Source organism: Sinocyclocheilus grahami, unplaced genomic scaffold (assembly GCF_001515645.1).
Source record: "Sinocyclocheilus grahami isolate Dianchi unplaced genomic scaffold, SAMN03320097.WGS_v1.1 scaffold412.1, whole genome shotgun sequence".
In the NCBI taxonomy this organism is placed as follows: domain Eukaryota; kingdom Metazoa; phylum Chordata; class Actinopteri; order Cypriniformes; family Cyprinidae; genus Sinocyclocheilus; species Sinocyclocheilus grahami.
The window spans coordinates 841,695-855,491 of NW_015505591.1; the positions used below are offsets into that span (position 1 = coordinate 841,695).

At 37.2% G+C, this 13,797-nt stretch overlaps 1 protein-coding gene across 1 annotated transcript in view; it reads left to right on the plus strand.

Moving 5' to 3' along the window:
- The window catches only part of LOC107551029 (microtubule-associated serine/threonine-protein kinase 2-like), a 20,323-nt gene that overhangs the window by 5,868 nt on the left and 658 nt on the right, over positions 1-13,797 (plus strand). The window lies entirely within an intron of this gene.

A 13,797-nucleotide genomic window follows, 5' to 3' on the forward strand; every position in this document is an offset into this window, starting at 1 on the left:
TTTCTTATTGTTGAATCATGAACACTGACCTTAATTGAGGCAAGTGAGGCCTGCAGTTCTTTAGATGTTGTTCTGGGTTCTTTTATGACCTCTTGGATGAGTTGTCATTGTGCTCTTGGAGTAATTTTGGTTGGGCGGCAATTCCTGGGAAGGTTCACCATTGTTACAAGTTTTCTCCATTCGTGGATAATGGCTCTGACTCATATATATATATATATATATATATATATATCTGATCTAAATCTATCATATCTTGTGGACAGAAAGAACACAGAAATGTTTAATACAAGAGCTAGCATTGACAGTTCAACTGTCATTTAGATAAGCATCAAGCAATCTGTGCTTGTCTTTTTTTTTGCTTTTTGAAAAACTTTGATTATATTAGGCTCACTAAACATTAATCAGTCAATCTTTACATAACAGTTGGGCTTACATAAAAGGTTTAACAGTTAATGAGAAAGTACTGCATAATGTAATAGTCACAGTAATTATTTCCTCATTAAAAGTCTTATCCATCAAGAAATGAATAGTGGTCCTTTTGAAAAATGTTTAGAATCATGTACATTTGTAACACAAGACTAATAATTTATTGCAGTTGCTGATATCTGGCGTTATTAAGTGTAATGCGGGATTTTTTTGACAGTGCTTGAGCACAAATGCAAACTATTATCCTGCACTATATTCAGTTTGCTGCCATGTCATATCCACTGTGTACTATATGTAAAATGAAAAATGATTCCCATTGTGCACAGATCTATCAGATTGTTGACTATTGTTGATACAGGGCTCCAGACTAACATTTGAGAGCAGTGGCACCAGCGCCACTAAGTTCTGCAGATGGTGACGCCAGGAGCAGATTTGGTAGCGCTGGGGGTGGTGTGCGGGAGTATTAAAATATAGATAATTTAATAATAAAATAACTAGTGTTTTGCATTAATAAATGTGCAGTTACTAATAGTATTACACATTCATTTCTTGTTTATTTTTCTTTTGTTTATTGTTTATATACAGATTTGACAGTAAATCACTAAGATTGAGTTAAGATGCATACAAAATTTACTTTTATTAACAACAGAAACGGGTGCAAAATCACGTTTTTATATAGAAAATGTATATATTCCACTCTTATTAATTGTACCATTATTCTTCTAGTATATGGAACTGACCAACTTCAGTGATTATGTGTGATTTAGTAGCAAATTGAAGAAAAGTTTGTTTTTCAAGGCACTTTGTGACTTTTCTTAATTCATACACAAAAAAAGTGTACAATTCTACAAAATCAGATTTCTTGATGATTTGATATTTTATAATAGTGATTTTATAATTTCAAAATATAGAGAAAAAGTAGAAATGAATGACTAATAAGCCAATAAGTGCTCTTTTGCTGCTGTCTACTGGTTATAATTGTGATTTGATGTATTTTTTCTAATTTTAATTTGAAGTGTTTGTTTACCACAAAGTATATTTTGGTCATCCCATTAAAAATAACATTCAAACTGGATCATTTTAGAGCGTTAAAGTGCTGGAAATAGTTGAAATGCTTGAAAGTCATTGAAAAGTGCTTGAATTTCTCTCTCAAAAGGTAGTACCAACGCTGAAATTAATGATGTAATGCATTCGACTATTTCTACCACAACACCATGGTTACAGTTAGCATTACCGCTTCTGGTTTTCTGATGCATGTCAGCGCTGTTTATAACAGAGAATTCCGTGCAGAATTTGAATGATTCTCACTAGATCTCGCAGCACTGTTGCGTCTGTGCAGTAACAGTGCCGCGAAATCAACTTTGGCTCCCGAGTAAGCTGTTCTGAGCTCGGACAAGTTTGTTTGCGTCGCGGTCCGAGCTGATAAACGGTCCGGTTTAGTTTCGCTTTCGTTTCGTTTGCTGTTTGCTGTTTCTTAAATGCAAAAGAAAAGGCAGCGCTTACGAGTTGGACAACGCGGTGGTCGCACCAGTGCGACCGCTCACAAAAATGAGTCGTACCGGCAGAAAAAATGGTCGCAGTCTTGGAGCCCTGTGATAGCAATGTTTATTTCCTTGTATTCATTTTTTTAAAAACAATTTATGGATGTTTGAAAATGCCATAATATGATTGCAGAATCAAGGTATTGCTATTTTACACATTTTCAAATAATTTATTTTGTATCCATTTTAGTACATTTTATGTAAAACAAATTTAAATTTAATTGCAGAAATGTTCTATGAATTATTTATGCTTGTGTTCTTATCTAAAAATAAATATCATCCATCAAAAAAAATTATACTAAATAATTAAAAAAAAAAATATATATATACATATATATATACCAAAGTCCCTTTCTCGGTTCGACTTGAAGCAGCAATGCGCAGACCGATCGCTGTATGACATCAAAGCACTGCGAACAGATGGCTCCGAATGCTTTTGAATCGCGCTCGCGGTACTTTGATGTCCGATCGGTTTGTGCGCTGCTGCTTCAAATCGAACACACCTCATCTCACGAGCTGACCCTCCGAGCCAGTAGCCCCTCACTGCAGAACACAAGATCCAGGGGGCGTGGTTGGATCCACATATAGGGGGGGGAGATTGGTAGGTTTAGGGGTGGAGCTCTGGGAGATGGGGAGGCTTAGGAATCAGGGGGTGGGGACGGGTAGGTTTAGGTATATGGAAGGTGGGAGGAGTTGGATCTGGATCCAACCACGCACCCTGGATCCGTTTCGACGGCACACTTATGCTCACATCCGCATGTCAACACGTCGTCGGCGTGGAAGTTCTTCATTGTGAGTTAAACAGAAACAAAGTTCGCAATTTGTAATACAATATTGACTGTTTTTACTCAAGTTCGCTGATGAAGTTTCAATCAAAGCCACATCAGAACTGTTTTGTGTCTCCGAGCAACACAGTGGTGTTTCGATACTAAATGAATCCACATATTTGAATGAATCAAGTGAGTCAATGATTCAGTAACCCATTCATAAAGACAGTAGTCACTTGCTTCGTTTTTGATTGAATCAGCCGTTTGAATGAATGACTAATGACTCGCTCATTAAAACAGTCATTTACCAACATCTACTGGTGGTTTGATTTCATATTTAAAAGTATTGCATTTTTCCCAACATTTTTAACTTGTATGTTCAAAAATATTTAAAATGTTAATCTTATAAAATTATTTATGCATTTGAAATTTTGTGGCGTAAATGCATTTATGGCACCTCAGCTTCATTCTGGAGCCCTGATGCAATACCACTTCAGATGAAGCTTCTGTTTTCTCTGCAGTGAAAAGATGGAGTTTGTTGATAGCATGTGCACTCTAATGTGTACATTAAAATTTGAAAAAATAAATGACTCAACTGCTCACAAAGAGAAGTATGAACACAGATGACAACAGAGTTGCACTGATCAAAATGTTTGTGGTATAAATGTGCTTTTTTAACTTGAAGCATAATGTTGTGTTTTTCCTTTATTTTGTTGACAGAGTGCACAAGAACGCTTCATTTACATATTAAATTCTCAAAAATTTTCTTCTTATGGGATGCCCCCAAACCACCCTACAAAGCTCATATTCTGAATTATGTCACCTTTTTGACCTCTTGTGAGTTTGTGATTTTAGCAAATGGCTGCAATATAACAAAGAGTGAAAAATTTAAGGGGGTCTGAATACTTTCCATACCCATTGTATATATTTTGGTTGATCACTAATTCACACTGGTAGATGTCAGTATAAATCCTAAAGCATATATAACATTAACAAACAAAGTGATTTCAGTCATTTTGTCAGTGATACTTCAAAAATCCAGAAAATCGAAAAGGAAAAATATAGAAACTGCAAAGTTCGCATCGTCCTTGTCACCACAGGGAGTGATGCTAACTCACTCTTTCTCTTCAAGGTTACGCATTCAATAGCCAGTGAAGAGAGAGAAGCAAGAAGAGAAAACATACATCCTAAACACAGTGATACTTTTCTTTTTACTGCCCTTGATAACTTCACCTGTCAAGCCAACAGTACACATTCATAATTCATCTCTGAAAGTAGACTGGATGTACCTGGTTGTGCCTGGAGTCAGAAACTGAGGATAGTTACACTTAGCCTATATCCTGCAGAATGCATTTAGGCTAGAACAGCTTTGCAGCGTGGCCCTCAAAGAGATGATACAGTCAAAAATCCCAGATGTGTGCTGTCGGTCTGAAAGTAAGAGCCTCACAGAGTGTGTCCTAAACTGGCACAATTGTCCTAACCAGTCGTTATGTACTGGAAAAAGAGAGCAATATAGCATTTTCATTCTAATTTTCGTCTTCAGACCTAGGCCTGAAACAATTATGCAGATGCTAATGCATTGCAAGTTCCAACAGTTCATGCATTTCCTGGGAATCAAACCCATTGTGTTGCTAATGCCATGATGTACTGTAATTTTTATCATGCCAATTGCTTTTTTTAGGAATACCACAGCTTGCTGTAGTTTTTGTCCTTGGAGTTCTTGATTCAACTCTTTAAAGTAGAAACCCTTTTTGATGTAACAGACAATCTGATTTATTATTGATGTTTCATTCATGCGTCTCTCAAAAAGGCTTTGTCCTTTTTTGGCATGGTGTTCTCATAAAGTCGTCTCAGCATGTTTAAAAGACAAAATAACAGACCTTTTAAGCTGACGTTTTGAAAATGCACATGCAGTGGTCCCTTTTTCAAAAAAATTTGCTTGATTTCTTACCTTCTCTTCATTTTCTCCACCATCTCTGCTGTCACCACCTCCTCTTGCTGTATTTTTTTTCTAACATGTTCTTATCCTCATTTGTCAAAGCTGTGACCTTTTAAAACTCACACAGGGGCTGGATTCAAACTTTAATTGGTCAGAATGTGACAAGTTCTAGAGCTGAAATGACCGCTTGACCTCGTAATTATGAACCGGTTCTGAATACTCTGTTAGTCATTAATATCTGAGCTTTCAAATGCAAGCTTATACTGTATGTCTATTAAGAGTTATTTTGTTGAATTCATTTTAAGGTGCATAATTGAGACTGTCGATACTGGCTGTTCCTTTCAAATGAGCTGATCCAAATTTAGTTAAGTACCCAGGTCTCCACTCCTTTTGTCTGTCTTCCTCCCCATGGTGAGATTCTGGTTGACTGAGTCCAGATAGCAATTTCGATGCATGTGAAAAATTAAACGCGTCTGTTTGAGATCAGTGCACAATTGGAGCACAGAGTCAATAAACACAGCACAACATTACTCTTGGCTTCCGGCAACTAATTTTCCAAAAATAATTGGCTGATGAGGTTTTTCGCTTTGTTTTTGCAAGCTCTCTTGTTCCTGTTTTGCTTATTCCCATGTCTATTCCTCAAGGACTATGAGCACCGGTACTGGTGGAGGGCTTAAACGAGTCATAGTTCTAAAGGAAACCCTTTCCTCTTTGGGTTTTGAAGCTAAGCAAGAGTGCAAGAGACTTTCATCCTTTGTGCTGGGAATTTGGCTTCATATTTTCTGCAGGTGCCTTAATTAACAATATGGGGATTGAATTTCATACTCTTTGGTCCTTCTGCCACTGCATGAGTGTTACTGACAGACTCTGAGATTGACGGGTACAAATAATAAGGCATAAAATTCAACCTTTGTTCACTGTGAAACGGCAAAGTTTAAATTTTTTTTTTTATAAATGAATAAATAATAATGTAAAATTTATGTATACGCACATGTACAAGTTCAAAAGTTTGGGGTCAGTAAGATTTTCTTTTGTTTGAATAAATTAATAAATAGTTAATAAATAGTTTTAGTAATAAATAGTTGATCATTAGACTAACATTAACTAGATCACTATAGTGATAGTACGAATTAAATGCATTGTTACAAAAGATTTCAGTTTTTAAATAAATGCTTTTCTTTTGAACTTTCTATTCATCAAATAATTAGTTTTCACAAAAAACATTAAGCAATACAGACTTTTTCAGCATTTATAATGTTTCTTGAGAACAAAATCAGCAAATTAGAATGATTTCTGAAATATGTGACATTGAAGACTGGAATAACATTCAAATAGAAAAGAGTTATTTTAAATTGTGATAATATTGCTGTATTTTAATCAAATAAATGCAGCGTTGTTAAGCAGAAGATATTTCTTTTAAAACATTTCAAAATTATTACCAACCACAAACATTTACACAGTATATCAGGTCTCCAGACTCATTCTTCCCACTGGCCGCTCGTTTGCGACTAACTTTCTCAGTTGGTCGCACGAGCACATGATTTGGTCGCAATATTTATTTATTTATTTTTTGCGCTACAACATGGGATTAGTCAATGCATGCTTTTGTCATAGTTTATAGTTATATGGAAACGAAAGTGGTTAACATTCTACACAACTTTCACTTTTTAAGACCAAAACAAAAGATGGATTCATTGTTATTCTTAATTAAAAAGCACAACAACAATAAAACCGTAAGATACAATGACAAACTAGCTTACAAATCATTTATTAACAAAAATGAATAACATGAGGCATGGCATACACCACATGCTGTATTATATACAGACTAATAAATTACAGAACGTTAAGGAAACACAGAGGAATCAAATAAAAAAATTAAATAAAAGAGAGCCTCCATAGTGTAACGTGAGGTAAACAGCAAAGATAAGCTTTTCAAAATGAAAACACATAGAAAAGTAAAACTAAATTTGCTGTCGGTGACAGTGCTTTCATGTTTTTTCCCCACAAGAATACCAACATGTTCACCTTCTCTGGTTTAAGAAGTGGTCTTTTACTTTAGCTTGAAACCATCCATCGTTTCCTTAATATTCGCGTCCTTTTTGCTGCGCGCACCTTCGCGCTCCTGCTGATGCGGCAAGTATAAACCAGGCTCTACGCTCTATACGCTCAAACGAGTAGCACGGTTTCGTTATGCTTGTTGATTTTTGCTGTCTGATGTTTCTCATATGTAACAGAAATGGCAGCGCTTATGAGCAGAACAATGCAGTGGTCGCTCCAGTGCGATCGCACACAAAATTTAGTCGCACAGGCAGAAAAAATGGTAGCAGTCTGGGGCCTTGAATATATATATATATACACATACATATAACAGTCATAATAAGGCTACAATCCCACACCAGCCTAAATATCATACACTGCATCTCTCTCCTCTGACAAGGCGTTGGGTCTGGAGTATCTTGTTTTGTCAGTTTTTTAATTTGTTTGAGATGGAAATAGCTATCGTTCCTCTCAAGAGGCTTAACAAGTGCTATGAGCCAGACTGTCATAGTATGTTCTGTCCCTCTCTCTAGTATTGTTGTCATACAGTTCTCATTGCTTTTGCCCATATTACAACCTTGTTACTTTGAATTCATGCATTTAGAGTATGAGGCTCAATTAACGTGTGGTTCAATTAAAATAAGTGTTGTATAATGTGTTTATGTGCTCTAATATCATGCTTGATATGTTTTTTGTGAGCGCTTGATTTGAAATGCATTAGCTGGGTGCTCAGGGAGGCTGTTAAATTGCTGTCAGTGGTGGACTGTATTTCTGCCTTAAGGCAAGCACCAATGTCTGGTTCAGCTCACCTGCTGATCTCACAACCCATCTGTTCAAGGATCTTTGTATTTACTACATGTACAATGCTTCATACTGTGTACACAGTTCAACGTTCTTGTGATAAAGGGCTTGAATATATGGTCTGTGTTTCTGCTTTCAAAGTATGCAGCTGTCTTGTAAATATGTATAAATCTATTGGCATCTGTTAAGCAGGCTCTTTGCCTTAGAGGTGGTTTTCCTGCATAAAGCAGACGATGTTGGCAGATGATTGTCTGTGCCTAAGGCTTTGGCTTGACTGGGTTGTGTTAACCTTTGGCTGGGTGAATGATATCGCTGTACATGTCTGAACCCACTGGCATTTATGTTCGTCTGCATCGTCATTTGCATAAATGAGCTGATTCAGGCTGATTCAAATTTAGCAGACATACCATTTAAAAAATCTGTCTTAACATTCTCATTCTTGTAAGTTTTCTTTGCATCAAGATCATCATGGATTTATGATGTAAATATTCAATACATCTGCAGGTAATGTTTCATTCAAGACAGTTTCATTGGGGACTGACATGGTTCGATCTCTTAAAGGGCACCTATTATGCCCCTTTTTACAAGATGTATTATAAATCTCAGGTGTCTCATGTGTTTGTGAAGTTTCAGCTCAAAATACCCCACAGATCATTTATTATATAATTTTGAAAATGCCCATTTTGAGTGGCGGCGGAAACTAGGGCTGTCGCGGTGAGGGAATTTCCCATGCGGTAATTTTGAGTGGCTCAATAGCGCAGTATGCGGTTTTACCGCCATAAATGAGCTCCTCCTCCTCCTCCTCAGTGGCATTGATCATTCCCAGAAACTCCTTCTCTCCAACGAGCCCCAGGTCATCATCATCATCACCATCTTCCTCCGTGTCCGAGCTGCTGTCAGCGACTCCGTCCAGCTGTGTGATGTCCAGCAGCTGCTTGAATTTGAGCTCGGTCTGCAGCTCCGTCTCAAGCTGAGGAAACATCATCAGAGTCATGTTCAGCAGCAGTGTTTCTACATTGAAACCACAAGAACCACAAGGCTACGTGAGGACAGTTTTTTTCAGGTGAACTGAAATGAAAAATCTCTTATTTACTCACACTCCTGTCATCTCAAAGTAACCCATAGGATTTTCTCTTCTCCGCTCTCAAATCTCACTCACAGACTTTGTTACAATCTGATTTACATCCACATTTTTCAATGGATTTCACAAACACTTTCAAACAATGGGCAAATAATTCTCTCCAAATATTGCCGTTTTATGAGGATTTTTTTAAATTCCAGAATCACTATAATTCATATTTACTTGCTTTGTTTTAGTCTTTGCATGCAGACGAGGTAGAGAGAAGTTACCAATTTTATTCCAGCCGAGGGCAAAATGCATTTGTTGTTATCTGCGAGTATTACTTGAGGTCACTTCCCTTTCAGAATCAGAAAGAGCTTTTTTTGGGATTGTGTTTATATACACACACACACACACACACACACACACACACATACATATATACATATATATATATATATACACACACACATATATACATATATATATAATTTGTGTATGTGTCACGAGGTCATATTCAGAAGACAATGAAACCGAAACCAAATAGCGTTGAAACAAGAAGTGAAGTAAACGGAAGAGAATGACAAAATAACGGTCCACTTAACAGAACATTAACCTGACAATAACATCGTTAGGCTATCGTTATCCTATATGTATAACAGTTAGCCTAGTTGTAATCTGATTTTCTAATCTGACTGGACAAGAGACTTTCTATTGATATTTCCTCCTGTGCGCATTCTAGACGGGCTGTCAGTCAGTGCAGTTACAGTGTTGCGCCACAAGGTGGTGGAACGTGACTAATTCAACTACACGTTCAAAAACGCTGATTCATTAATTCAAAGAGACGTAATGTTGAAATCATTTTAACTTTGAGTGCCACTTTAGAAGGCTCAGCTGACCAGCTATGCGTCAATGCTAAGACTTTCACTTTCCTTGAACATGACAACCTATTTTCACAAATATATATGACTCTGCCTGGAGGACAGACGCAAGTAATCGCACGTGCTCAGTCGATCTCTCTCTGTCATTCACTGTCTGTTTAGGCTTGTTAAGTGCAAATCTACGGAGCCTCTACAAATCAGCATGGTACACATTATGTTATCATTACTAACTTGTTTAATATTCAGTCCACATGCATGGTGTAAATCAAGAAGGGCATAACCGTACGAAAAAATAAAACACAGAAAAATCGCGGTTGCTGCGGTTCTTGCATTCTTCTCCGGTTTGCTCGTCAATAGTATTGCAATATTGCGGTTATCGCGACAGCCCTAGCGGAAACAGGCTGTTTTAGTCAATTTCTCTTTAAATGCAAATGAGCTGCTGCTCCCCGCCCTCTTTCCCAGAACAGGGCTGTGCAATTTTAGCTCGTATCTCAGATCTCTGCCAAAAGAAATCTGTTTGGTTTTGTTCATCATGTATATCACGCTGAAATCACACGTTTTAAAACCATATCAGTTTAAATTTCTGATATAAATTTTTCTGGATGCACACATCCGAAGCACGCGAACAGAGAGCGGCTGTCACACGCATGTGAGTACTAAAAGTCCTCTTTCACAAACAAGTTTGTGTTAAAAACAAGCTTAAGTTACAAAAACACAGTCGGTTATGTCTGTGAAGTTAAACAGCTGGGAAAAAAATGGAATGTCTATATTAGATTGGTGTATTAAGTGACAGAGGCATAATATACAGTACCTATACAGTCTACGCTGTTGATATGACCCAAACAATAAAATATAAAAGCAGAAAATCACTCACTGCTCTGAACTGAACAACTTCTATAGCTCTAATAAGCAGACGTTTCTTACTTGAATGCTGTAAGATAAACATGGCATATAGTGTGTGTGTGGCTCACTCAGGGTGGGGGTCACGGCTAATACGGCTGTGTCAGTGAACTATCGTGGGCGGGGCTGGTAAAGTGTGATGATTTATGACACTGCTCATGATTTATAAAGATTAAAAAAAAGGAGCTGGTGGATTTTTATTATTATTGGGTGGTTGTGTACACACACTGCCAACACACATTTATGTTCAAACAACATGTAAAAGTGAATTTAGCATAATAGGTGCCCTTTAATAATGAATGAAACTATTTAATGCCAATTTGGTGATTCAATGTATATCCAATTGACCCAATTTGTATTAATAATTTGAATTAATTGCATGTTTAAATATGTTCCCCGAAATACATTTTACTGTGGACGCAGAAGTTTTTTGTAAGTTTAATCTTGGCATTTTCAAATGAAATCTTGACCGTTATTAAAAGGTCTCTCTATCATGCTATTCCTTCTTAGTTGCTTAAATGATTTTGATTCTTTCAGTCTGACTTGTATGTAAGCACATGCACTTTCTCTTTCTCCTGCACTTCATTTATCTTTGTTGGTGTCTGTCTGTGCTCTGGCATCAGGTGCTTATTTTGAGGTCATCTCTACCTGAATGCCATTTCACTCATAGATCAGATCTATTTCTTCAGCCAACACTGCCATGGATAAAAGCCATGTGAGGTTGCCGTGGAAACTGTCAGGGCTGTTATGAATGTTGTCTCTCTGTGAATTGATTCACATTCTTTGTGTCACTCTCAGTTACAATCAGTTGCAAAATTTGAGGGTTGAGACTTATTTATTTATTTAAACTGATTGAATCCTCTGTGTGTCTGACCACATCCAGCCTTGACTATAACCGCAATCTGCATTTACATAGTTCTAGGTAGTTGCATCAAAAGTGGATCTTCATTTTTGTGACTATTGTACAGTAAATGAGAAAACATGGGGACAGACTTGCTGTGGCATTCATTCAACAAATACAAGTTGGCTTTATCAAAAATGTACACTTTGTGTTCACTGTATGATAATATAATTTTTAATGAAAATATATATATTTGCTATGCTTTTCTGATTCTTATTAAAGTGAAAAACCAAGGTTTCTAATCATACTGCTGACCCTGTTGTTTCCTTATTTCAGCTGAGACACCCTCATTCATTATTCATTATGGTTTTTGGAGCTTGGATCCAAATACAGGCTTAAATATACTGAGACAGTGTTCAGCTTCTTCCCCATTTGATCAGATACTCTCAAACAGGATGTGATGGGCTAGAAAACAGTTATTGAGTTTGTACAGCGATTGATTGAGTCAAGTCTGGATCAGCTAGGGAGGAACTGATGTCTCCCTTTTAATTAACCCGCTTGTAGCTTCAGACGATCTGTCAATACAGCCGCCAGCCCTGTGTCTCATTGAACATCACTGTAAGACTGTGTAAATAAGCTCACCCCATTGGGACAAATGGTTTGATATTTGTAATCTGCACAATCAACAATGTCGTTGCATTTGATGTCAGTCCCATGTAACTCACTGCTGGTTTAATTTAGTTGTATGGAGGCAGATCTGTAGTTGGTGCAATGGTAGAGTCGCCTCATGGAAAGTCTGGTCAATTAACTACTGCCCAGCGCTGTGGAGTCTCACACTTTCAAAGCATGAGAATTTGCACCATTTATAAGACCAATGTCTAACCAAGAAATAACAGACATTGAGGCAAACAAGCTCCACTTTTTCATTTACATCCCTCTAGACGCTTATGCACAAACATAATTCTGCTATTAGGCTTTTCAGCTGTAGAAAAAGTGCTACATTGAAAATGTTGCATTAAGGAATAAAAGCATCTCTGAAGATTTTCTCTGGAGAACCATAAAAAGAGGGGGGATATGTCATAGTTGGTCGTGTTGCTCCATCTTCTATAATGAGGCAGGCGGATGAAAGAGACTACCATCTATCACCAGGCTGCAGTATATTCAGAAACTAATCAGTAATTTTGTGATTGTTTTTGTGATTCTAATAGAACACATTTTATGTTGCCTGACTGCTGGGTCAAGAACATTTAATTCAATGTTTTTGCACAGCAAAAACCTCAGTAGCTGTGAAAATGTTTGGTGCTTCTACATTAACGTAGCATATGTGGGAGTTTTAGTTTGCCCTGTGATTTATCTATAGATGTGATTTATACTTTGATGAGTTTTAATTAAGAGAGAGCTATTAAGCATCCAATAAAATGACATCACACTTTGTCTTGATACACTTCTATTGGTTGTCTGTCAGGATAGTTCTTGTGCTAAAAGCCATCTCATTTATCACCGTAATGGTGAATCCCCACCAGCTTTCCATAAATGCAGAACTTTTGGTTGAAATATCTCGTGAGGCATTTTTGCCTTGATAGAAATGTCAGACATTTTCAGCAGATTCTTTCCCAGGGCCTTTCCCTTACAACATCTATTAATGTTGCCAAATAATTTGATGTTATTTGTTTTTTATTCATGCCCACCTACAGCAATATAGCAATCAAACTTAATCGATTTTTTGAGTTCAGTTGAGTTGGCTGTTTGGCATTTCATTCTTTTCTTTATTTTTAGTCTGTGTATAGAATTGATGCCTAGAGAATAATCTATACTCTATTGATTCCTTTGTAGACTCTGTATTATTTGTACATCTGATGTATTACCTTTCTCCTCCTTTCTTCCCTTCCCTGTGATCTTGACCCATCACGGACTTCCCAGTGTGGATATTTGAGCTTTATTGATCGTTTCATCCTCTGAGATCCTATTACCTCTCTCTCTCTCTCTCTCTCTCTCATTTTATCCTTACATTCTTAACTTTAATGCAGATTTTGTATTGATTAATATTAGCTGTCAATCTCTCAGTGACTGCTTTACGGTAACTACCGCGAGAAAAAGAAAGGGCTGAAGAGAGAGAAAATGAAAAAAGACACTGACAGATTTCTTTTGTAAACAACCTAAAGTTAAGCTGCTCTTTGCCGAACTATATGAAATGATGTAAAAGCCCCATATCTTGAATTTTGTGATGCATTTTATTAGACTGAATCATGCCGTGAAAGAATGCACTCTAAATGCGCACGCGCACTAATCTAACCTAATAGACTTCACGTCATGTATGTGTCCACTCTCTGTAGGTGTGCTTTGGTTGGATTTTGCAATATAGTCGATAATGTCAAACCGCACATCGTAAAACAACAATTGCGAAATGTGTAGATTCGGTGGCGAACGCTGTTACCTGCAAACTCCGTCCCACAGGCTTTACAGTGAATGCAGTTTATAGAGCACAGTGCAATTTCATAGCAGAGCCACTCGAAGTCTTTCAACCACTCTCTCCGAAAACTGTAAGCCTTCTATTCGGCTGGTGGATCAACATTCACCACATGATCGCTATCACCAGCCCCA